This window comes from Lissotriton helveticus, chromosome 3_1 (genome assembly GCF_964261635.1).
Source record: "Lissotriton helveticus chromosome 3_1, aLisHel1.1, whole genome shotgun sequence".
Classification (NCBI taxonomy): domain Eukaryota; kingdom Metazoa; phylum Chordata; class Amphibia; order Caudata; family Salamandridae; genus Lissotriton; species Lissotriton helveticus.
Window position 1 is genome coordinate 1512057599 of NC_136061.1, and position 25173 is coordinate 1512082771.

A 25173-nucleotide genomic window follows, 5' to 3' on the forward strand; every position below is an offset into this window, starting at 1 on the left:
AGTTCCAAAATTGTAGTTGCAGCAACTGTAATGCCCCAAACAAACAACATCAACTTACTTGTGAAATTTCTAATCCAAAAGTGATCCAAAGAAAGTCAAAAAGGCCTCAAATCCAAATATCCAGCAGCATCCACAAAAAGTAATCCTTCCAGGTCAAGATCCAAATCAAAGTGACCAGGACATGAACAAAGCACTGGGCTGCTGGACAGGAACAGGAAGTTGGAGACTGTGGGGCACTTCCTTCCTCCCACCCCCCCCCCCCCAAAATGGACTCCTTGCAAAAAAAAGTGCAGGCAAATGTCAACCTGAGGAGTTATTCTGATAAAAATCATCATTTTCAGAAGGTTTATGCTGCCTGCTGGTGGATTTCTTGTGCAGAATTGCAAATTTTGCAATTTCGCAAACATGAGATTGTTGCTGCCCGCCGCATCTACGTGTTTGCAAGTGTTTACTCCCGCGATGCGTGATCACGGGCCTTTATGACGTCCTCGCGTTGACAAACTCTCGCTGTGCAAGGTGGCAAGCTGCGATGACGTAATCGTGGTCGACAAACTCCTGCGGGATCCCGCAGCAAGATCCAAAATGGCTCAGCACACGCAAACATGGAGAAAAACAACTCTTCAAACGCTGAATGACGGTAAGTGAATGCCGCACGCTGCAATATTGTATTTGTCAAGCGCGACCAAGCAAAAAAATCCGCTTCGTGCGAATTTGCGAATTTTCGGCAAATTCGTGAGAGTTTGCGGATTGCGAATTTGCCGAAAATCCGCAAATTCCGCGAGCGGAACAGATTTTACGCCCATGTTTAGTGGCGACACTTACCAAGGAGACTGGTGTGCCAACCGACACTTTTTTTGGGAAAAAAAACTACGCCTGCAGCAGCGGTGTCCGCCGGGGACCAAGCTGGGAGCAGCACCTCCGCTTCATTGGTCTCAGTGCTACCACCCCAAGTTAGAGCCCAAGCCCATGAGTGCCGCTGAGGCAGCCACTTTAATTGCTCTTTCACCATCGACCAGTGATGTTGGCGTTGACTCATCGCAAAGTAGCATCCAATCAACGCAGGGTGTAACTCATCTGACGAGTGTTCAACCACAGCCGCAACAACAACCACAGGTGCAACAAGGAGAGGCGCAAGGAGAGGCGCAAGGAGAGGCGCAAGGAGAGGTGCAAGGAGAGGTGCAAGTAGAGGCGCAAGGAGAGGTGCAAGGAGAGGAGCAAGGAGAGGCGCAAGTAGAGGCGCAAGTAGAGGCGCAAGGAGAGGTGCAAGGAGAGGCGCAAGAAGAGGCATAAGGAGAGGCGCAAGGAGAGGCACATGGAGAGGCACAACTGCCCACAATGCTTGTTCCTCCAGAAGTAGCGGCATATGAGGAAATCGAGATTCATGCCGAGGTATCAGCCGAGCAAGCCACTCCTGATGATCCATTGTCTTCCAGATCCCCAGCAAGGAAAAGGAGGGCTACTAGTACAACTTCTACTTTAAGCCCGCTTCCTTCTGATGATCTAGATCTTGATTGGCTCTCACCAATTCAGTCTGAGAGGGAGGAACGCCATGAGCCGACAAAGCTAGGTAAAAGGAAGGTTCCCGCAAGGCTTTCAGTCATGGGTGATTTTTTTTCTTTGATTTTTTTTTGTAGAGTTTTATATAGCGCGAACTAGACCCGAACCATCAGGTATCAGAGCGCTTTACATAGTACAAGTTACGTTTTACATGAGGACACACACTTTCATTTTTTTAGGCACGGGGAGATTAAGTGATTTGCCCAGATTCACAGGAGGTTTTTGGCGTCGGGTGATGACGAAGAAGAAGTAGAAGTGGTGTTTTCTGCTGCTGATGAAGATTCTAATGATGACGACCCAGTCATCACAGTTGTCACTCCAGCCCCAGCGGGCATGCAGCAGACAGACATTTTTACCCTATCCCGAAATGCTGCGCGGGATGTGGGCGGCGTGGCACTGGTACCACCACCAACACAGGTGACTACTACACCAACACGAACTTCAGGTTCCATATTTTCTCTTCAGAAGGGCCGGCAGGGACCTCCATCCAGCTCGACCTCCATTACCTCAAGTAGTGGTGCTGTAAGTGCACAACAGAGACGAATTCCGCCACGCCCATCCTCCACTTCACCTGGCACTGAAAGTGGCACCTCCACCACCACCAACAGAAATCTCAACTCCCCAGTTTGGGACTTCTCTAGTATTAGCAAAACGGTGGAAAACCACGTTATTTTTTCGATTTGTAAGCAAATAATTAGTCGGGGTTAGCTTGGTACCAACTATGGTACCGGAGGCCAGAGAGGTCATCTCCAAAAACACCACAGCATCCAGTGGGAGGCGCACCTAAGTAACATCCGGAAAGCCAAAAGTACAAATCCAAATGTAGCCATTGATATTGCATCTGATGACGAGGAGCTGATTGTGCAGGGGGGAGGTGAAGAAGCGAGAGACATTTTTTCTGGTACACACAGTACCCCTGGCAGCAGCACTGGAGTGGTAGCGCCCACACCCTCTATCCCAGCAACATCTAGGAGGCACGGTAAGAGTCTGGTAGAGACACCAAGGTGAAAAAGTACATCAATGAACCTAACTGGGTTGAAGAAGTCTGGATCATCATCACATATGAAAACGGTCCAGACACCATTAAAAGCATGTTTTGGTCGGAGGCGCCATTTGAACGCAACCACCCAACTGTATAATGCAATTCTGGCTAAAATGTTAGCGCTGGACCTTTTCCCTTTTTCTTTCGTGGAAGGGGTGGATTTTCTAGAATTTGTGGTAACAGTCTGCCCTAAATGGAAGGTTCCTAGCCTGTCATATTTTGCCAGAGTTGCGGTTCCAGCACTACATCAAGATGTGCTGGACGTTATTGGGGCAGCTTTGCAGAAGAGTGCTGTTCACTCTATCCACCTGACAACAGACATGTGGACCAGTTGCCAAGCCGTTGATTACATGTGCATCACTGCACACTGGGTCTCTTTTGCGGGGGTTAGAGAGAAGATAGTTACGGGTGTTGACAGTGTCACAATTTTTCAAGCTACTCGGAAACATGCAACACTAGCCATGTTTGCCATGGAGAAATTTCATACTGCAGTAAACATTTTGGAGGAGTTTAACAGTAAGGTCTTTGAATGTCTGCATCCAAGAAAGCGCATGATTGGTTATGTTTCCACGGATAATGGCTGTAATATAGTTAAGGCCATGGCTGATGGTGGCTATTTCAGAGTGCCGTGTTTGGCGCACAGCATTAACATTATTGTTCAAGATTTTTTGAAAAAAGAAAACATAGTCACCAAGTTACTGACCACCTGCCGAAGAATCTGCACACATTTCATCCATTCTTTTAAGGCCTGGAAGCAGCTTAGGATCATTCAACGTGAACATAGAGTGCCAGTCAGAGGATTCATCCAGGAGGTGGCAACACGTTGCAACTCAACCTTCTACATGCTTGAGCGTCTGTTTGAGCAGTACTTGGTAATCAATGAGTATGTCTTTCACGCACGGGCTGCTTCTATGAAAGACATGAGGCTAGAGGTGGAGGAATGGGACCTAGTTAAAAGCCTGACAGACATGCTTTGTCCTTTTGAGGTCTTCACCCGTGAAGTCAGCAGGGAGGACTGTACTTTGGGCAAAGCTAACCCATTGTTGCGCATGCTAGAGCACCAACTGAAGGCAGTGTCTTCAACGTTCCGAGTTGATGCTGAAAAACAAGACGCATATCGGTTGGCGGAGAGCTTATTAATCTGCCTAGTTGACAATGCAAGGTTTAAAGCAATACATTCAGTACAACATTACATGTGTGCCACTATTCTGGATCCACGGGTACAAAAAGGCACTGGCCAGCAATACATTCATTCCTTTTTCTGAAGCAGATGTTTCCAAGCACAAACATTGGCTAGCTCTGTCAGCCACTCGGTTCGAAAAAGAGCTGCAGGAAATTGAAGGAACCACCACAAGTACTACTGAAACAGCAGGCTATCCGGCGTCAAGGTCCACTTCTGTGGACGAAGGCAGTCACTTTCCCTCAGAGCCATTAACAACACCAGCAACCGTATCATCACCTGCACCAGGCCCAGCCATAATATTGTCGGAAGTGGAATGGATAACTCATCAAGGGTTTGCTCGTTCCAGTGTTGATGCAAAGGCAGCAGATGGTATGCAAAGTGGAGCACCCCTGGAGGACCTTGAGTGGATGGTGCAGGCCTATCTGGATGACCCAACAGAGGTCTTCTTTCATCAGATCCCATTGGTGTATTGGTATGGGAAAAGGCCTCAATGGCCACTGATCACCAAGCTGGCTATAAATTATTTGTCTTGCCCACTTGCAAGCGTGTCTTCTGAATGTGTTTTCAGTGCTGCTGGTGCCATTGTAACTTCAAAAAGGACCCGCCAATCGCCCAAAAATGTGGAGAGGTTAACAATGATCAAGATGAATCATCACTTCATACCAACAGATTACAAAATACGTGAATCCACGCAGGAAGAAGAGGACACCAACTTAGGTGACGGAAGTTCATCTCTGTTAGCTGACCTACTCCTGTTTCAATTCACAGAGTTTGAGGACGAGTTCTACTTCCCTGACACCTAGGCTTGAAATAGTTACCTTTTTTTCCGTCCTTATTCACTTTTATTTCTGTGTGTCTTTCTTTGTTGAGAAACTTTTACCACAACAAAACTCTAATCACAACAAATCCATCAAGCAGCACTGTCTTTGTCTTATTTTCATAATGAAGGTGCCGCTGTCTGCATTCCTGAAGTTCACAAGTTCACAACTCAGTCATGGTCCTCTATCCTCCTCCTCCAGACTCCCCCTATGCATTTCCCTCAAGGCAGATGGCTGGATTACGCAGAATCAAGAAACTGTTGCTTCATAGACGAGTCCCCTCAAAAGAAGTGGGACTGGAATGACTGACTATGCTGACTGTTACATCTGAAATTGACACAAGAGGATGCCCTGTGGCCCTTCACTTAAGAATAAGATGCTGACAAAAAGTAGATCAGGTAATGAATGATGAGATGGCATGCAGTGGACCACACTGGCTGTCTGGCTCTGATGAAAGCAATTGCTGTTGGTTTGTTGTGCATGAAATGAATCCTATGTGTTCTGTTATTATTTAATCTTTTACACTAAATGTAACTCAAGTCTACTCTGTTTACCTTGTTTAATACAAATTGTACTTCTATTGCTGGGGTCATTACGTTGCATTTAGTCAATATGGATAATGTCCTTGGACTCACTGTGTGTAGACTGTGACTGCATGAACAACATTGAGTTTGTCAACACTATTATGATGATGATGAGTCATGATGACCAAAGTTACATAATATCTTTACAGTCACTCACTGGGATGGATGGATCATCATCGTCGATTTATGGAAGAACTATGGCCATTTCCTGAGTGGTAAACAGGTAAACAAGTCAACAACAACCACAGCAGAACTACATGTCTGTCTAGTCGTGGTATGGAGTGGTCGAGCCAGTGTAGTGTTATGCCAGAGTCCAGACAGCGGTTCATGTAAAATTGAGGCTATGTGGCTTGCTGTATAAAATTAGATCTGCTTTGTCTGTCTGTGTCAAGGTATGCTACATGGAGGTTGGTTCACTCAGTGGTGCCGGCCTTGACCATATGCATGGCCCTGGCCTGCTGTGTGCTAATTATTACCCTGGAAACAGAGACTCAGAGTAGGCACTTTAGAAATGATGCATGTATGTAATAATGTCACCTCTGAAAGTGAAAGTGTTATTTTTGCACTACACACCGTACCTTATATTTTTCCTCCGGGGTGTTTTAATATCCCTTTCTGTTTTTCCATCAACAATTACAGGCCGGCACTTACCCTGTGCGATGGAAAAAACGTTAACTCAGGCTTACCATAGCAATCCGCAATTCCGCATCCGCCAGGCAGGCAGTGGACAGTGTGGTCACCAAGATTGATCGACGGAATGGAGGAGTACCGCGAATAAGAGGAATAGCTGGATGCATGCAAATTACCAATTTGACCAGGACAACTACAACATACAGTTACAGTATCCACTTCACTTGTCCTTATCTTTTAAATAATGTTATTGTTGTGAACTTCTTTGAGTGCGACTCTGTGAGTTTGCTCTCTGCTTCAAATTCATCCCTACAGCTATTTGATAAGTTTCTTTGCTATTTTTAAAACTAATGTAATGTACTACTAAGTGTTTATTCTCTCTGAGGACAGATAGGCAAGTGAAATTGTGTAATTACTGCAGCCCTGTTCTGTCTAATTGTTTAATACTAGTTAGTAAGTTGTAGTATACGTACTACTTTTCAGTAACCTAACCGTCCATTTATCAAACAACTTCATGCATGCACTTCCTTTATGTCCCTTAAAATATTTGGATATGGTCGTATCCAAAGATTTGTTTTTCTTCATTTGTCCATGCTATGTTTTTTTTTCCCTCTCCACAAAACTTTCCCAAAACCTCCCATTCCCATCCATTTTTCAAACCCTAACCCTCTTCCCTTGGGCTGTGTGGTTTTCATTGAGGTGTGAGTGAATGATACCAATAATTCCACACGCTTGCTGGGGAGGATAAGGTTAAAAGCAACAGAAAATCTATTTCAAGGCAGGTCAGGGAATCCGAGGATATATTCCTATTCTGCTTGACACACACCCATGAGTATTTGCAAATCAATTCATAATTTCATGTCCTCCATCGAGTGGATTCATCAACAACAACATCCTCTTACACGTGACGAAAGCTTACGCTGCAGTGTCCTTCAGTACTAGTTCTTGTACTAGTCATGATCTACGCAACTAGTAGTTAACGTTTGATTGAACACTTTAGCATTGCTTAGGGTAGAATTTATGGCACTGTTCTTGTGTACTATCGTACTGTTCTAATGCTCCTCTCAGGCCACTCAATGTCTCATTTCCTTTTTTTTCATAAGCTGCTACTGCCAGTGTGTACCACTACTACTACCACCATAACAATGCCATTTCATCCGTCCAGGATTCCATAGCCAACCTTAATCGCCATTTGCCATGCAGCCAGCCCTGTGCCTAGCCCTATTCTCAAACACGAATCACAGGTAAGAAACGCATTTTGGGGGAGGAAGAATAATGGAGTAGGAGGAGGAGAGAGACTGACGGTAGTACTAGTAAAGTAGTAAGACAATTGAATTCACTAACTCTGTCAGTGGCACTTTTGTACAAATTTGGGAGATTATTTAGACAATTTGAATCAACCAGCCAGTTAAGTTTCAGGAAAACAAATGTACAGTAGTTAACCCCCCCGCCTCCGCCAAAAAACAGTAAAAACGCATATGCTATGTTTAAGTGTAAAATAAATAATTATTTTGAGCCTAACAAAAACAAACTATCCCACAAGACCAGACCCACCCCACTCCCTAACCCCAACCAATGTCCATGAAATGTTCCCAAAAGTTCAAAAACCCTAACGCCCAATTCCCACCCCCCCAAACGTCTTTAAAAAAGGGGCAAGGGACAGTCTCTCTCCAGTGTCTACTTTGACCGGTGGTATCCTGTGGCCAGGTGGTCACGCAGCTCTCTCCGGAGGGCCTTGAGCAGGGCTTTCTGCCTCTCCACCTCCTGCTCAAGGTAGGCCACTCACAGGGTCAATCGGTACATACGAGCCTTGCAGGTACTGTGGGGGGCAGCTGTTGTTTTCGCTGCTTGGCGGCGGTGGGTGGCTGCCGGACCACGGCGCCGTACCGCTGGAGTATTGCGCTGGCTGTATGACCCAGGGGCATGTGGGGGAGGATGCAGCTGTTGTTGTGGATGTTGACTGCGAGTCATCCTCCTCCTCCTGAGCCACCAGCCGCCGATATTCAGCGACAATTACCTCCAGCTTAGTAGTGTATTTTGTAAAGCCCACAGCTGCCCCAACGGGGCGTCCCGGCGCTGTATAACGCTGTGTAACCCTTCCTGGCTCTCTCTGTGAGAAGACCCTCCTGGGCACCCCCAAGGTGAAGCCAGGCATCCCCGTGTTGTAGGGGCCGTTGTGGAGATTAAGCAAGCTATTGCCCAGAGTTGCAGCGTGGGACCCATGATTAGAGTAGGCGCCGAGGCGAGAATTATCAAGTCCGCGAACATTGAGCTCAAGACCCTGCCGCGTCGGGACTTGAACCCTGGTCCCAGGCCTGATCTCTGCTTCAGAGTCTGCCGCTCTAACCAGTGAGCCACACTTCTCCGTCGCCTGGCCCGGATAGCCAACTCCTCCCATGATAGTTTAGAAGGAGTATCTATATGAAGAAAGAAAAAATATTGTAACCAATATTCTTTAAGATTAACACAAAATAATTCAACAGAAAGTTGTGTCACAGTAGCACTAGCAACTTGCAAGCACAGTACATAACATGTGTGGCATGTATCTATCTAACCTCCCACTTCGTTGCCCTCTGCTCTAACATTAGTGGGAGTTGCAGGAATTCTACTAGCACTATATGGACTCACTACATTAGACTCAGACAGTACACCATTGTTCATCTTCTCTCTTGTTTAGTGAACTTAGTACGTAAACTTGTGGAAGCCGGCATAATGCCAGCGCAGTCAGCTTGCACTCAAGAAAAACAGACGCAAGCCATGATGACGCAGACTTGCGTTACGGTTACCAGTCCAGTACATACAGGTGGTGAAGCTCTTCCTTTTCTATTACGGGTGGCACTGGCCATACTCTGTTACAAGGGCTACTGCTCAATTAATTTAACTTTCACCCTGGTCTGCCCCTGACTACTACAAAAGGAAAATGAAGAAGATAATATGATCATCTATCCTTTCACAGGATATTTGCTTATATCAGGAATGACTTTAGGTGCTTTTTTTTTATTGATTGAGTGAACACCGATAGGCCACACATGAATGGCAGAGTTGAAAAAAATGTATTAACAGCGGTAGTGAGTGGTCTCCATAATCGCCAGAGGAAGGCACTTGTGACTTGACTTGATAATGTGAACTATACAATATAGATACACAATATATGCTGTGCTTGCAAACTACTGTTAGTCAAGGGAGTATTCTGAAAAATTACAACTTCTACTTTCCTCAGCTTTGCTACTCTGGCCCGGACTCTTCAAAGTAACACTCTTCATCCAGTGACCGTCTACTCTGTCTACTCTACATACACCTATGCTATCTACGAGGAAGATACCACCCAGGCATCCATCCATTCAAAGTAAATGTCAATCATTCTTCTTAATGTCTCAACTGGACAAACCTTACTTTTTCTCACCAAAAAACACCCTTTTCTTTTTTCTTTTATTTTATTTTGTAAACCGCCAGCCATTAATCCGTGCTTGGCTTGCATTTGAATTTGAACCAAAGGATATATTGCGCACACATACAGTTTCTGTTTTAACCACCCAGGCAGTCCTCTTTTCTTTCTCCTTCCACCCATCCTTGCTTCAGCCTTCAACCGGCCATGCATCAGATTCCCAGCCACCTGTGCCTGCATTCAAAAACACGTATCATTCTTTGCCAGTCATTAATTTAACTCGCTCGTCCTTCCTTACACCCTTCTTTCCCTTTTTGTTCATCCCATCTATCAAGTTCATCTCTGATCTGACTTGGCTTCTCGATAAAACTTTCACAGCTCAGTTGAAGTCAAATTTAGAGGAGGCCATTTGTTACTCGTCAACTCCCGCCGCTAATGCTATTTCCAATGCGAAGTCAAGGACGACTGTCTTCTACCTGGTTGACAAAAACTTAGTTCTAAATTTGTAAGTCTTCTTAACAGTAAAGTGTACTTGTACTGTACAAGATATACCCCCCTGCAGCGAGCCTACTCTGCAATCTCAATAAGTAAGGAATATAATAGCTTACCACTGCCCGCCACTACCATGGCATCCCCCACAGCAGTTACAGCTGGCACTGCATCCGCCCCTGGAGTGACCACCTCCGTGCTGGCCCCGGCACTGGTGGTGGGCAGTGCCAATGGTGTTACGCCTAGAAAATACATTTCATATTTTTAGATGCCATATACACCACTCCCTATTTTGTCTAGGAATGAAAAAATATGTTACTACATGAACACATTAAATTATTTGTGACTCTCTAGTTTAAACTAAAAATTCCCCTTTTGGAAGGGGAGGGTGTTTTTATTTATGCTTAGCCATAACATGCTACACTTTTTGGCACACTCCCACAATTAATGTATAAAATCAGCACCTGTTCAGTTTTCAAGAGTTCACCGTTTATCTTATATGAAGTTGATTTTGATAAATGTTTTTATATAATGCACATTTGAAATTTAATAAACAGAGTACACACAGAGCTAGTTGTTTTACTTTTAATAAAGTTTTAAAACTAACATAGACTCTGTGGTTTTTGGTCATGAGTGAGTGAGCTAAAGGGTTTGCAATTTGCAAGCATGATTCCGTGACTCTGAGAGGTCGGGACTCTGACTCCGTAGTCTTATGTTCTGGGTTGTATAATCATTAGGGATCATCGGTGCATTCGGGAGCTAAATAATGACTGACACACTAGCTAGTCAGTAAGGTGATTGGGGGTTCAACTTCTGTTATGACTGAGGTATGTGGAAAGTCCAACTGCGCCTATTATCACCAATGCTCTATTTCTTGTCCATAGTTCTGTATGTGCAGAATAGTCCCTGCAACAGTAGTGGTATGTCCTCCTATCCAATCAAAAAGTAAACTATTCTTGGTGGCCATTGACATTTTATTGTTGGGAATTGTCAAAGCATAAACATTAAGAAGACTTCAATAGACATTATGGACAACCCAGAGGTCTGCACTCAGTGTCTAGAGCTATTGCTGAATATGAGTTTTGTTTAACACCTTTTGCCAACTGTGCAAGCTTATCTAGCTACACATGCAGACTAATAAAATAGTAGTAGCACAGAGAGTCATAGTAGAGGCAGGATAAGAATTTAGAAACAGTCTACAAGAAGATCAAAGACGATTTATGAAAAAATAGAATTATGATGAACGTTTAGAATAAGTAGATGCTGTAAAAGTTAGGGAACTATAATTATTAATATTAACAGGAAAACTTACTGGGGCCAGCAGAAGAGCCCTCGGCGGACCGATCCTAGCCTTCCTGCTCCGCCAGCGCCGCCACCGCCACCTCTGTCCTCTTGCCCCTCGGAGGAGCTGATGTACATGAAAGAAAGACACAAACATGGATGATTGTTATCAACGAAATCAAACATTTAAAAAAACAATAACAAAACATTTCGGGGAAATGAACAACAATTGCACTAAATTTATTGGCCTATCTGATGTGGTCTACTAGGATATCATAGTATTGCTGGATTCGCGGACCATCTACTTGGAAAGTTATGTAACTCACTAAACCAACTACAAAAAGGTTCTACTAGGACTGGCAGCACTCAGCAACATGCAAAGTGACAGACACAGTCCGTCATGATTGCAGATCACTAAAAAATGTCCTACTAAATACCAAGTCATAATATACTCAACCTATCAATCTACCAGCGCTATCTCTTCTTACTGCAGGAGTACAAAGGAAGGACTGGACTTGAGTCTCTAGTCTCTCTAGCATTACGCAGTTCTGTAAAGTACACTCATACATATTCACTCAGCCCAAATGAGCACAAAATTGAAAACAAGTAAGCATAATAGCACCGCCACTCAGCAGGCGAACACCTGCAATCACAGAAGCGTTTGAAACATAATTTACCTGCAATGTAATCGGCAGCATTCATGCTCTTCGGAAAAAACATATATTTGCAATATAACACAGAGCAGAAGAAAACAAAGTAGTTAATAAATAGCTACTAGTACTCACGAAGCCCAGGGATCTCGACGCCAAGCAGATCGAGCAGGTCTTGTTCCCTGTCCAGTATGTTGGACCACCGGTGCGTCACCTGGTTGTAGGTGCGCCGGACCCCTGACTCCCGATACATGGCCCGGCACACCTTACCCCATAGCTTGCGACGCTCCCAGAGGCCGTACCCGTTACCAGGCCTGCCGCCTGCTGCGACAGTCTTGGGGAGGTGGCACTGAACAAAGAAGACCAGTGCGGCCACTTCCACCACGCTGAAGATCTCCCTAGGACTTACAGACTCCTCCCTTAAACGTCTGCAAGGGAGCCGGCTACTTGGCGCCGGACTCTTCCCCTTGGTCTTGTTGCCGGCTCCCTTTACCATGGTCCTGGGTGAAAGAAAGGAAAAATAGGAAAGAATAGGGGAAAAAAAGTAAATAAAAGAAAAGAGAGAGCTAAACAAAAAGTATTTATTAAAGTAACAAAAAGTAGAAAAAAACAAAATATAGATGTAGAAATAAAGAGAGATAGATAATGAGTAAAAAGGGAAAAAAGTGCAAAGAAACAAAGGATTACAAAGATTGAAACAGGATAGAAAAGGCATGCCCAGAACCATAGCAATGAATGAAAAACAAGATGCCCGCGCCCATTGCAACCACGTGGGTAAGTTTGCGTGATATTTCCTTCGCGAGCACGCAAAAATGGACTTGAAAACGCAATTGCGCCCCCGAACTGGAAAAGCACAACGCGAGCATGCAACTAGCAATCGGAAACGGAAATACGCAACGCAAACAAGATGGCAGCGCACATAGAAGACCGCATGGGTAAGTTCGTGGTAGCCATGGTGAAAAAAATCCAGCAAACTCTCAAAAATAATAAAATCCGCAATCGAACGAAAGTTCGCGGATTTTGCGGACCACGAGTACGCTTTCGCACAAATTTGCGTACCGCGAATTCGCAACATTTCCCCATTCTAAAATTTTATCCCCTCCGCTATCCTACACTTTCCCTACTGTTGCACTTACTGGAGTGGGAATAGTACATAATTTCCCTCCGCTATCCAACACTTTCCCTAGTGTTGCATTCAATGGAGTGGGAATAGTAAATTATTCCCCTCCGCTATCCAACACTTTCCCTACTGTTGCACTCACTGGAGTGGGAATAGTAATATTTACCCCTACGCTTTCCAACATTTTCCTTAGTGTTGCACTTGCTGGAGTGGGAATAGTAATTCTTTCCCCTTCGTCATCCAACACTTTCCCTAATGTTGCATTCATTTGAGTGGGACTAGTAAATAATTCCTCTGCGCTATCCAACACTTTTGCCTTGTGTTGCATTCATTGGAGTGGGAATAGTAAATTATTCCCCTCCGCTATCCAACACTTTCCCTACAGTTGCACTCCCTGGAGTGGGAATAGTAATTTTTACCGCTATGCTATCCAACACTTTCCCTACAGTTACACTTAGGGGCTGATTCTGATGCGGGTTGGAAATGCTTCCCGACTGAATCAGATTTGAAATGGTTTCCAATCCACTCAGATCAGGACAGTAACATGAATTGCATGAGTTGCATATATGGACTTGTCACGTATGTTTAATCACAACTCTTCCAAGATTACACAATGACGTTATTATAACTTGCTGGTAAAATACTTGATACTGTTCTGGAAATGCCACATGATAAAGTCAGCAACCTTGTATGCGGCAACTTCTGCTACCTCATTCACAATATCTTTACCATAACTATGTACCAGCTGATTTATTGTCTCTCACTACTGATGGTCGTGTGTCATAACATACTTGTCTCATCTAATCCAAGGCAGTTTAGACCTCATAATGAGAATAGAAGTTCACACTTGATTTTAGAAATGGTATCCGATTTGCTATCCAGATTTATCAACTTGGAGAACAGCATGTCTAGCATCACAGTTTACATATCTTGAATATTATACATCAAGCTGGTGTAGTCATTGAATAGGCCATATCACAGATCACATTGAAGTTGCTCATATGTCCCGTAGCAGATGTAGTTGTTTGCAGTACCACATGGTTTTCTCTTATCGTGGACACACATATGAAATAAACATAACTAGGATGAAAGGTATTTGACCCCAAGTCTAGTGCATTTAGGCACAGTGTTACACAGATGGATCATATTGTTTTCCAGATTGGAAACATTATACCAGTTTGGCCTGCACATACAGTTTAGCAAACTGCCAATTCCAATGACTGGATCTTCCTTATGCTGCACGTAGATTGCTATACCACCAGGCCAGCTTGATACATTGTCTGTACAATATAGTAGTCCTGAACATCTTACTTGAAAACGTGTATTCAACAGTTATTACCATTGTGTCAACAATGCATATGTCCATATTTAAGAAGGCCAAGTAAACATATTCCCCCTTAATTATCGCATCATGCTCACAATGTATGGCTAGGTGCTATTGCTTTTCATCTCAAAATATGAGGTACCTCAAAATGACGGTCACGTTTCTAAATCTTCCAATAGGGCAACTAACATTGGTTTTCAAAGCATATTGTATGACCAATGATAAGCATTTACACACATAATAGCCTTTGGAAATGTGTTATTTACTCATCTATTTCTTAAAACCCTGTTTCCAGCAAAGACCTAGGGGCATATTAGCAACAAATAGCGATATTTATCGCTAAATGCGCTTAGCAAATTTTTTTTATCGCTGTCTATCGCTGGATATTTTAGCGGAGAAAACATGCTATTAGCACCGTTTTTCTCCATTGTGCTAAAATATCCAGCGATAGCGGCAAAATGCTAGAATATCTCTGGAAATCCAGCGATATTCTCGCATTAACGCCAATGGGGGCTTAATCTGATAATCCACCCCCCATTGACTATACAGGTAAGTCAACTTTTTAGCAGGCATTAGATTCTAGCGATAATCGCGCTTAGCGTGTTTTTTTTATCGCTTCGCCTGCCTTGCTAATACTAATAGGCGATAGCTGTGTTAGCGACTGTCTTCAGTCGCTAACAGTTTGGGTGCGCCCACTTTGCATGTCATTAGCGATAAATATCGCTAACATGCAAAGGGGGCCCCAAACCTGTAGCTATCGCCTAAAGGCTGTCGCTAACTGCTATTAGCGACAGCTTGCTATTAGGGTGATAAAATTATCGCCGCTTTAGCGGGAAAAAGTCAAGCTAAAGCGGCGATATTGCCCTTGCTAATATGCCCCGACTTTGTTAGCCACTCAATGACATGTGTTGTCACTTTTACAGAGTTAGAACATGGACTCAGCTTTGGAATACATATGATTATATCTGACACTCAATCAAGGGAATTTCCAGTTTGAAATGTGACATGAGTATGCAAATTTATAATTTGGCCATTGGATAGATTAAAGTACACTTAGCACCAGTACTGGGACCTAACTTTGCCACACTGAACAATCACTACTTGTTGTTCAAGCACTCAACATGGACATTACCTCCTACCTATATATTTAGCATGGCATTTCACAGTTAAGTGATCTAGTAACACAAGGAACAGGCCAAACATTTGCTGATGTGCTGGCCTATGATGAGCAATAATACAAAATATTTAAGGTCATCTTCCTGCACATGGTGTTCTTATGTGTTCATATAACAATAGAATGGAACTACTGGTAATACAAACTGGTAATACAATGCAGTGAGAAGGACTACCAGACCAAATGGTCAGGGCTCTGTAATAGACTGTCAGAAAAGAATTCCCTTTGGAATCACTTGTTCATTCACAGGTTACATACATATACACTCTCACAATCATCACACATCCCCCATAATCCTGATTAAGCCAGATCTCGAACAACACAGGAAAAAAGGATCGTATTACAAATGCAATCCAATATTCTCCTTGTGAATAATTAATACAGACTTATTTATAACAAAAACATAATTAAAATAAAACATATTAAAATACATCACAGCAATTAAATAGAATAGGGGAGAGAGAAAAAAAGCGAACAAGACAATCACATATGTCATTGAATTAGGCCAGCTTGACAGAATCAGTAAAGCCACATGACAACAATCAATTTATTCTCTATCATGTTCCTTTGTTCCTCAAACTTGTGCCACTAAATGGGTCGACACGTTTTGGTGGAAATATTAATTAACTACCACCTTCTTCAAGACACAAATACATTTCTCTTACAAGAAATATATATTAGTTCATATGAAATCCAATAAAAATAGGCCTTCTACATACCCAAATTTTAAAATGGATTCAAATACACCCTGAATAAATATATTATAGGTTGAAAAAATCAATCCAAACCCCTCAATTTGAGCTACATTCTATGGTTCATATAGATATAATTGTATTTGCCACCTTAGACTATCTGTGTGAGTCAATTAATTCACAATTCACAATGACACATTCCAGTCTCCACCTAACACTACTTTGATGGCTTATTTCTGACATGCTGGTGCTGTCTGCTGACCCAAACCTGATGAGCCAGGTTGCTCCTCCTCATCCAAGGGTACAGGAGAGTTCTCAACGCTGGTGAGCTCATTCTGGCTTGGTGTCTGAGCCTGGCTGTTGTCATCATTGGCCTTAGAGGTGTTCCCAGCTCGCCCTGTGGGTACAGAAATAACACAGTCAAGTATCTGAAAGTCCACTGCACCTCGAATAGAACCCATTACGTCAATGGCTGGACCAAAAAACAATTTAAGAGGGATGATTTGCCTCCTTTATCCATGATGGTAGCCTATGTTTGGCATGAACAATGCAACTTTTACAAGATGGGCAATTGTTCACAGCCCCTCATTGTCAGGACAATACTCTTCCTGGTGGCCTGGTTGAGCTGGGTGGGAAGATGTGTGTAGAAAAGAGCCTGATGGCAGATGTTCTCATTGCAAACACTTCTCCTCCCACCAAGTCCAAACAGCACCCCTGGAACTATGCTTTCTTGGCAGAGAGTGGAAATGTACTAGCAAGACGGATGATACTGGAGCATGCTGTTTGACTTGACCATAACTCCCATCAAGGCCTGTGCTCCAAACACCAGGGCCAATCATCAGACATCTTGCTAGTACATTTCCACTCACTGTCAGAAAAATAGAGTTCCAGGTGGGCTCGTTGGGCTGGGTGTGAAGAGTGTGTGTAGGACAGAGCCTGATGGGAGTTGTAGGGATAGCAAACACTCCTGCCAACCAGCTCATCTGGGTCTATGAGTACCTGACAGTGAGGGGAAGTGTGCTAGCAAGATGAGTAAAATGGACCCTGGTGTCTGGAGTACAAGGCCTTGATGGGAGTTGTGATTAAGTTGAGCACCATGCAACAGTGTCGGCCATCTTGCTAGTACATTTCCACTCACTGTCAGGAAAGCATAGTTCTAGGTGGGCTGGATGGGCTGCGTGGCAGGAGGAGTGTTTGCTATCACTACAACTCCCATAAGGCTCTGTCCTACACACACTCTTCACACCCAGTCCTACCAGCCCACTTGGAACTGTGCTTTCTTGACAGTGAGTGTGTACATGGCAATAGTTGAGGGTAGTGACCCGATTAGGGTTACTCACGACCACCCCTCAGTCTTCCAAACCAAATGAAGAGTCAGTCAGACAGTAGAGAATACAAACCAATATCTGCCTATTCAGGTACACTCAGAGTGGAGCCCAATCTGCCCAGTCACTTAGGAGTGCTGCAGAAGGACCGGCATCAATAAGCATAAAGATTTATTATGTACATTCTGAACCAGCGAATGCACGCCCACAATGGCATTTTCCAAGCAGATACAGTAAAACAGTGGAGTACAGAAAATTAAGTTTCGATTATGGGGCTAGGCACACACTATCTACCAGTCAACGTCATTCTGCGTGCGCCCACCACTAGACAAGTGGGATAAGGCTTCTATCTAAAGGGATAGATATGCATTAATAGGAACAGTGTACTAATTAATGAGGTGAATTACGGCCTCGGGGAAATGAAACATACCCAATGCCTCTTCTCAGAAATGATGAAGGATATGTTTAGAATATAACCCAAAATGGCACAAACACTTAAAATGGAGCTTCGAATGCTAACATACATGAAATAATACATAAGCAGGATTTTTCTATTCTAACAGACCCTCCTTTTAGCATGGGCTAACCATTTTAAAACAGTATAGAATATGCAGAGTGTTGGAAATGGGGGTTGCCCAAGTCTCAAAGGGGGTAGCATGGCATCAAGCGGGCAGGCCAAACTTGGAGGACATGTGAAGCACTCACGCAGTACCCTCAGTCAACACACCGGGCACACCACAAAAGAGGCAGGACACCAATCTGAGTTGGAAAATTAAGCAGTTTAGTATCTCCAACCTGCAAGGCAAAAATGCATTAACAGTGTCATCATAACATGGCGCCAACTGGCACCAGAGCCAAGTACTTCAGAGGGGGATTATTTACATGGGACCAAAAAGGGATTGAGTTCATAGTCCATAGCTGTAAGGAAAAAGGATGGTTAATAAAACATTAGACCTGGGGCCAATCTGGCGGGGCCAACTCAGGCTCTCATCCTTAGGGGGTTGGCTGAAAATGTAAGATACAACATCATGCATAAATACACCTCATGCATTATAACGCCAATCCCCACCCCTGTAAAAGAAAACATCAGGGCATCATAGTAACTCATAAATAGGAGCACCTGTAATAAAAGGCACAATCACCTGCACGGTGGCACAAAAGCATGCAATTAACCATTAGATAGGAAAGTGGCCTCACCATCAACGTATCAACAGTAACCTAAGAGCCAGGCCTAACCTCAGGGACCATCTGGCAACAGGTAACTATGGCATTTCATCAGGCATGTCACCGGCCTAGGTGTATCAAACATCAGGCGGAACATACATCGCCTAGCATTAACATCATGTAGGGGCCCTCCTCGGGGCATACTTATAGAAGTGGGAGGTCAGGCCTAAAACACTTCAGGGAAAATTAGGCAACAAGCAAGAAAATATGCATTTCAGTATTAATTACATTACACTCTTGAGAAGGCTCTAGACTTCACCTCCTCCCACTACTACTCATTATCAGGGAACACATTCAATGAGTGATTCCAATTCCCAGATGCCAACAGCTGTCTTAGCCACTTTAATTAGGGTTTTACCTCTTTTAATTTACTAGAGCCCTCAGCACCACTTTGGCACGTGCTCCTTCTCTCAGGCTTTATCACAATAATTTACTTTTACTCAGAGCCAACACGTTTTAGGGATAGTTTCCTCAAACACAGGTGAAAAAGGCAGTCAGGGTGTTGGATCAGTTTCACCACGCTCTAGCGCCCTTACTCTCCCTCTTGATATAACTGAAGGAGATTAGGCCCTACTGGTTACCCCTCCCCACCTGCCCCACGCACTCCTTACTGCATTAGGGAGGCGGTACTCCCTAAGCCTCCACGTTATAGACTCAGTAGGGCAGCTCCACCGCAGTCCAGGCTGCACCTTTCTGGTAGAGAATCTACTCCCTCAATTAACATTAGTCTGTAAGGGTTTTTACTCAGGAACCCTGTAGTTCCCTGCACACCTTTCTCCTCTCCCCTCTGAGTTAATTATCGGATATTTTAATATGGGCTGGGCAGTTCACTAGCCCACTTCCTCGAGTCAGGCTTCCTTGGTCTGTTCAGTTAGTCGTTTGGGGCGTAGCCCCACTGTTCCGCTTTCTAGGCACTCGGTGCTGCCGCCTCCCGCTCCCATACTACCCGGCTTACTTGGGGTTTGTAGGCGTGTCAGCGGGTGTGTCCTCTTCGCGCGATGGAGCCTGGAAGCAGTCGGGCAGACGGGGGAAGACAGGAAAGGCTTTCCCCGCCCGAGGTTCCCTACCACGACGTCCGCTGTGGCGCTTCTGCCTCCTCCGAGGGGTCCGATGACTGGAGCTCCGACGCGGCGCTCCTCTGGTGACGCGACCGGCTCTCTTCAGGCGGCACACTTCACCACCGGGCATGCGCGGAAGCGCTCGCTCTTCTCCCGCCTCTGCACGGCCGCTCACAGGAAGGACGCTGCTCACCTCGGGGTCGCTGCTCTTCTGGGCCTGCCCGACCCTAGGCCCCTCCTGCCTCCACGATAGTGTTCCCGCTGAGGACATGCGCGGAAGCGCTTTCTTCTTCGATTAACGCGGCTGGTGCCCCCGGGGTCCCACAGCCGATCGGAGCAGCGCCACTGCTCTTCCCCAGTCACTTCCCTCACCGGCTTCACAGGAAGGAGGTTTTCAAGCAGCGCTCACGCTCTTTAGGTCTTCTAAGGCTTCACAGACCCACAGCTTCCCCAGGGCACGACAAGGAACTTCAGCCGCGTCACGGGGCTCACAGCTGTTCTTCCACGCTGGTAGGTGAAATTGGAAGTGTGGGAAATCCTCTTTTAAGAGCTCCCTGACAGGGTTCACGGGGGCTCAGGTTAAGAAGGGTCTTCCTTCACACGCAGGTTGCTTTTCTTCTTAATAGTTGATGTATGGGGAGGGATTGGTCAGAGGCTGAAGGGGGAACGTCTCTCTGAAGTGACTGTCTGCCTCCAAGACAAACTAGCTGCTCTCAGTGCGTCCACCTCCTCTTACCACTGCCTCACTCCTCCACTCTTGGGTCAGCACACCAAAGGGGGCCACAGCTTCCTGGGGGCACCAACCTCCCCAAACAGTGTCTGACAGGCGCACCTCACGGAGGGGGGCGAATAGTTCCACAGCCAGCCCCAGGGGCACACTCCTCACCTCCTGGGGGGGTTCAAGCCCACAGCATTCCTCCTCATGTGGGCACCTCTTTCCTTCAGCGCTGGCGTAACTCCCGGTTCCCACAGTGTCAGGGTCCTGGGTAGGGGCCCTCCCTTGTCAGGGGCCCATGAGGACAGCAGCGGGGGGGTTTATAGGGGTGCAGGGCCCAGCTCACAGGCCCATGTGGCGGTAGCACCTCACAGCAGGTCCCCTCTCTGCTTTGTCCCTGCGCTGACTGACTCTCTGGTGACACTTCACCCTCTTTATACCCTCCTCCCAGGCAGTGCCAGGACCTTCTAGAATGTTGGCACATCTAGCCTAAACTGGTTCTAGGGGAGGGGGTGAGCACCCTGGGTGCCAGGCTTTCCCTCCAAAAGCTAGGGGTAGCTGGGTAATATTATCTAGACCGCTGACCTATGTCAGTCCAGTGGCAAAACCCATGGCCATGGCATCCATTTTAAATACAATACATTTCAATAAGGTGCAGTTTTAAAATGGGGGATTTTACAAGTGCTCACATTACTTCAGGTAATTACATTTTCACAAGGTGTCTCACACCACTCATGGCCTATACAGGTTTAATCCCATGGGGGAGACAATCCAGATAAGGGGGTCAAAAGCGAAAAATTTTGGGGGGAAAAGGCCAAGTCCAACACGACTCCCCCCCAGCCAAAAGCCAGGGTAGACATATCAATGCCTTGATGGGCTTCCCTGCTTGGGGCGGAAAAAGGTGGACGCAGGCCTGCAACTACAGGAGCACCTGCAGTCTCTCCTCCACTCTGGAACCCAATGGTTCTCTTTCGCAACCCTCCCTTTACCAACAAAACCACCCCACTGGTGTTCCCTAGTGGGATGTTTCTCCTTCCTAGAGTGGGAGGCTCTAGCCTCAGGCTTGTGATACTCTGGAACCACTCTCTTCTCTCCAAATTGCCACTGGTCCACCCATCTGGGGTCTACACCCTCAGACTGACCAGCCCTTAGGGGCGAGGCTCTCCTCCCCCTACTTCTCCTCCTAGGGTTCCTCCATCTCCTACGCTGGGGGACACCCTCACACAACTCTCTCCCCAACCTGGAGCCAAAACCCACAGGCTGAACCGGTGACAGGGGCGAGTCCTCCCTCTCCCTGCACCCCCTCCCAGAGTCCCGCACCCTCCTAATTGGAGTAGTACCCCTGGGAGTCTCTTCCGGGGGGACTCTGGTTACAGAGGTCCCTCCCACCAGAGCAGGCAAGCCCTGTCCCTGGCCACCCAACCCAGGATCTGCGCCCTGTGGCTGAGCTGGTGACAGAGAAGAGACCTTCCTCCCTCTGCACCCCCTCCCAGAGTTCCGCACCCTCCCACTGGGAGTAGTACCCCTAGGAGTCAAATTGGTAGGGACCTGAATTACAGGTACCCCACCCTCCAGGTCAGGCAACCCCTTAACCTGGAACCCCAGTCCAGGATCTAAACCCTGTGACTGGTCAAACCCCCGAACCCCTGGAGCTCTGATTAATGATGCTCCAGGTCCTCCTGACATGAGGGGATCCCTTCCTCTGGATGACACATCGGGACAGCCTAGACTCCCAGCCTGGGGTTCTCTTAAAGAACTCTCCAGGCCCTGTGACTGCAGTTGGGGCATCTCGGGACACCTCCCCGTCTCACTCCCTCCTTTAGATGGGATGTGAGGCCCTACAACCCGCTCACTATCCTGGGACCTAGCTGGGCTTCTCACCTCTCCCGCCACGCTGGGTCGGAAATTCCCTGCACCACTCCTTTCTGGATCACTCCCCAATGTCTTCCCAGACGCTCTGGCACTTACCCAGAGGTCTGCCTCCCGTGCAAGTTCCCTGGGGTCTGAGAACCCGCACCGCAACAGATGGTGACGCAGTCTTGGGAAACAACTCCTCAGCATGTGCTCCCGGATAACGGCATGGCACAGCCCTTCCCAATCCTCCACTGCTCTCCTCACCACCCAATCCTCCAGTACAGTCCAACACTCCTCCTCGAACTCTCCCCAGGACTGATGGAACAGCTTTCCCCTGCCCCTAAACACTAACCCGTCCTCCTCTTCCGGGGAATCAGGCACAGTCTCTTGGGTCTCGGGAGTGGGACTCCTTGCACTGGACCTACACTCGCTGCCACCACTGGATCCCACCCTCTTCGGTGAATCCAGACTCCTAAAACCACTCTCAGGGGACAACCTACCCACCTGAGCTGATCTCTCTCTGGCGAAGGCCCTCTCCGCCTCCGCCATCCTCTCCAGCGCTAGGACTTTTTCAGTCTCTAGTCGCTGCTCTTCTACCCTCAGCTGCGCTAAGCCCTCGGCATGCCTGAGCTTTGCCAGCGCCAGCTGATGCTTCCTTACTTCTCTCCTATCTACCCATTCTTCTGGGGACAGGGAAAGGGATGGGGCAGTGCCCCCGGGACTGGACCCAGTGCGAGACTCCCTATCTTCGGTGTCCTCCACAGCTACTGGCGTCTCTGCCCTGCTAAACTCTTCCTCCTCCTCATCGGAGTAATTTCCTCCCAGGGTTCTGGATGGGGAGCCCTCCCTCTGGTCTCTAACCCACTGACCCTTCAAAACTTCGGGAGGGTAGTCAGACAAGTCCCCATCAATCTCTAAGGGCTCTCCCCTCTTGAGGGCCTCATAGAGAAACAAATTCCTCCTAATGTTCCCTACTGGGGGTATCCATCTCTCCAGGAGGAAGTCTATCACCTCCTGTTCGGTGTACTCCATCAGTTCCACTTCCTGGTAAATCAACCCCATCGTGGCGAGATACACCCGGGACACACCCACAGTGGAAAAAGGGGACAGTTCAGAACACTCTTCCGGAGGAAGCAATTTGGCAAACAATCTTCCAAACAATAATCCCCACCACAAGGCTCTACTTGTGGTGTAACCTGTGGCCGCTGTGGTACTGCGCAAACACAAGTCCTATCCCACCGCGCTGCCACCAAATGTTGGAAATGGGGGTTGCCCAAGTCTCAAAGGGGGTAGCATGGCATCAAGCGGGCAGGCCAAACTTGGAGGACATGTGAAGCACTCACGCAGTACCCTCAGTCAACACACCGGGCACACCACAAAAGAGGCAGGACACCAATCTGAGTTGGAAAATTAAGCAGTTTAGTATCTCCAACCTGCAAGGCAAAAATGCATTAACAGTGTCATCATAACATGGCGCCAACTGGCACCAGAGCCAAGTACTTCAGAGGGGGATTATTTACATGGGACCAAAAAGGGATTGAGTTCATAGTCCATAGCTGTAAGGAAAAAGGATGGTTAATAAAACATTAGACCTGGGGCCAATCTGGCGGGGCCAACTCAGGCTCTCATCCTTAGGGGGTTGGCTGAAAATGTAAGATACAACATCATGCATAAATACACCTCATGCATTATAACGCCAATCCCCACCCCTGTAAAAGAAAACATCAGGGCATCATAGTAACTCATAAATAGGAGCACCTGTAATAAAAGGCACAATCACCTGCACGGTGGCACAAAAGCATGCAATTAACCATTAGATAGGAAAGTGGCCTCACCATCAACGTATCAACAGTAACCTAAGAGCCAGGCCTAACCTCAGGGACCATCTGGCAACAGGTAACTATGGCATTTCATCAGGCATGTCACCGGCCTAGGTGTATCAAACATCAGGCGGAACATACATCGCCTAGCATTAACATCATGTAGGGGCCCTCCTCGGGGCATACTTATAGAAGTGGGAGGTCAGGCCTAAAACACTTCAGGGAAAATTAGGCAACAAGCAAGAAGATATGCATTTCAGTATTAATTACATTACACTCTTGAGAAGGCTCTAGACTTCACCTCCTCCCACTACTACTCATTATCAGGGAACACATTCAATGAGTGATTCCAATTCCCAGATGCCAACAGCTGTCTTAGCCACTTTAATTAGGGTTTTACCTCTTTTAATTTACTAGAGCCCTCAACACCACTTTGGCACGTGCTCCTTCTCTCAGGCTTTATCACAATAATTTACTTTTACTCAGAGCCAACACGTTTTAGGGATAGTTTCCTCAAACACAGGTGAAAAAGGCAGTCAGGGTGTTGGATCAGTTTCACCACGCTCTAGCGCCCTTACTCTCCCTCTTGATATAACTGAAGGAGATTAGGCCCTACTGGTTACCCCTCCCCACCTGCCCCACGCACTCCTTACTGCATTAGGGAGGCGCTACTCCCTAAGCCTCCACGTTATAGACTCAGTAGGGCAGCTCCACCGCAGTCCAGGCTGCACCTTTCTGGTAGAGAATCTACTCCCTCAATTAACATTAGTCTGTAAGGGTTTTTACTCAGGAACCCTGTAGTTCCCTGCACACCTTTCTCCTCTCCCCTCTGAGTTAATTATCGGATATTTTAATATGGGCTGGGCAGTTCACTAGCCCACTTCCTCGAGTCAGGCTTCCTTGGTCTGTTCAGTTAGTCGTTTGGGGCATAGCCCCACTGTTCCGCTTTCTAGGCACTCGGTGCTGCCGCCTCCCGCTCCCATACTACCCGGCTTACTTGGGGTTTGTAGGCGTGTCAGCGGGTGTGTCCTCTTCGCGCGATGGAGCCTGGAAGCAGTCGGGCAGACGGGGGAAGACAGGAAAGGCTTTCCCCGCCCGAGGTTCCCTACCACGACGTCCGCTGTGGCGCTTCTGCCTCCTCCGAGGGGTCCGATGACTGGAGCTCCGACGCGGCGCTCCTCTGGTGACGCGACCGGCTCTCTTCAGGCGGCACACTTCACCACCGGGCATGCGCGGAAGCGCTCGCTC